At 34.9% G+C, this 2,053-nt stretch overlaps 1 long non-coding RNA gene across 1 annotated transcript; it reads right to left on the bottom strand.

Moving 5' to 3' along the window:
* Positions 1-554: 554 nt before the first annotated feature.
* On the bottom strand, positions 555-1,842 carry LOC140692969 (uncharacterized). Its single transcript, XR_012068615.1, has 2 exons — positions 1,636-1,842; positions 555-728 (listed from the first exon to the last, which is right to left on the bottom strand). It is a non-coding gene; the product is annotated as an uncharacterized lncRNA (long non-coding RNA).
* Between the last annotated feature and the right edge of the window lie 211 nt (positions 1,843-2,053).

The following is a 2,053-nucleotide window of genomic DNA, read 5'->3' as shown; positions in this document are numbered from 1 at the left end:
TGTTATCCTGCATAATCTGGTAGTCCGCTGGTAGATCAGTTGTGATTAGGATGACGTTCATATATTGAAGGTGTCTGATGAATTGTCCTTGAAAGAGAGGTAGCTGATGTATCAGCTATCACTGTCACTGGAAACCGTGGGTTTCTCCCTGGTTGAAGTTTAGAAAAACTCCCTTCATTGGCAGATATGTTATGATATATATTTGGAAAACTAGAATGCTCCAACATCTGTCCAATATAATTCCTCTGTATAGGAGATAAAATGCTGTACTGAGAAGTAGAATTTGTAGTTGTAATGAAGTTCACAACACGGCCATTTGCTTCAGTGTAGCTGCTTTGAGAGTGCCAGTGGACAGTGGTCAACTCATTTAAAATAGACCATTGATCCACTGCAATTTGTTCTGAGGGTCTAACTGACATTGATGATGGAGGAGAAAAATCACCTCTTATCGAGGTATTTGTATCACCAACTATGTGGCTAGAAGAGGGCTCCCTTATTAGAGGCATGTTTAAATTTGCAGAAGGTAAAAATGAACTTTCTCCACTAGTGTCAGCCACAAAACCAGAATTATGATTATCCATATTACCCCCTGCTTTATAGTGCTTCTTGTTGAAATCTTCAGCCAATGAAGACACCAGAGAGGCATTTTTAATCCCAACTCTTCTTTTTATTCTCACTAAAATCTGGGGACAGCCTCGTTTAAAATTTGGATGATGATAGAACTGCAGCTACAACCAAAGTAGAAAGATTTTAGTAAGAATTTTAACCAAAAGACAACACTACAATAAGCATAACATATAAAACCTCAGATTTCACGTTTACTATCCAAAGGTAATATCATCAAAATATGAATATTGCTGACATTTTGAAGTTCCTTATTTGGAAAATACACATTTAAATAGTACAGTAATCATATTTAAGAAGTTAGAATTTGCAGTAACGGTGAATGCCACTTTTGAAAAGCCACTTTAATACCTTTATTTAGATTTCTGCTTAGATTCATAGTTGCCAGCAAAGTTTCTTATAATATGAATACATAAGGCACTGTCATCATTTTTTAGAAAAATTAAGCATTTTAGCCTTAGTAGTTTTATACAATTTTCAAATTTAGCTTTACATTTATATTACCATAGATTGATGCACAAAATAAAATTTTATATATACGTTACCAAGTGGTAACTAAAGTTTCTGAATACTTTGCTTAAAACAGAGACTTCCTTTTCTTCTGTCAGAAAGACAGCTAGACAAGCAGATCTTTAAATATTCTGTCGTACTTTACTAAACCCATAATGGTTAAGCTGTCTAACTTAACTTTTCATATTTCCAGTTTCAAATATTCTGAAAGGGGCATTTCTTAAAAATACTTCCTTCTTAAAGACATCTTCACCAATCACTATGGAAGTTCCATTATCATCCCACCAGATGGATTTAAATTGGTCACTCCCAGCCATTTTCCAGAGTTTTCTGGGAAATGTCAGGGAACGAAAATCATTATCTTCATCTGGTTCAGGGACACAACGTGTGTAACATGGCCTTTTTATCAAGGATTCTTCAGACAAATTCTGAGAAGCATTTTCTTCAATCATAGACCTCACGTCCAAGTCCCCAGAGATTGATCACAAAATAGAGATCTACCGGATTTTCCTGAAGCAGTTGGTCCATCTTTACATGACACATCTTGAATTTCTGAAGAAACATATGCCAATTCATATAACTTTTTCTGCAGCTACTTTTCTAATCTGCATGATTTTGAGCACTGCAGCTTCAAATACTGCTTTGGCAGGCCTGAACAAATAAAGTGCTAGGCCACCACAATGGTTCTCAACCTGAGTAGCTGTGACATCACAAAACGACTGGTATCCTATCAACTCAAGTGTAACTTTCAGCCAGTGTTTACTTCTCATTCATTCAGTTAAAATGAAACATATAGAATGCTTATTTTTATACTGTGATCTGCAAATATTATCCCCACAAAAGCTTTTTAAACAATTAAATATTTGAGTCTTTTAATTAAAAACAATGTCCATAGTTTTGAACACAAATTTATGACAGA

This window comes from Vicugna pacos, unplaced genomic scaffold (assembly GCF_048564905.1).
Source record: "Vicugna pacos unplaced genomic scaffold, VicPac4 scaffold_19, whole genome shotgun sequence".
NCBI classification, from domain to species: domain Eukaryota; kingdom Metazoa; phylum Chordata; class Mammalia; order Artiodactyla; family Camelidae; genus Vicugna; species Vicugna pacos.
This window is presented reverse-complemented; position numbering and strand designations above follow the sequence as displayed.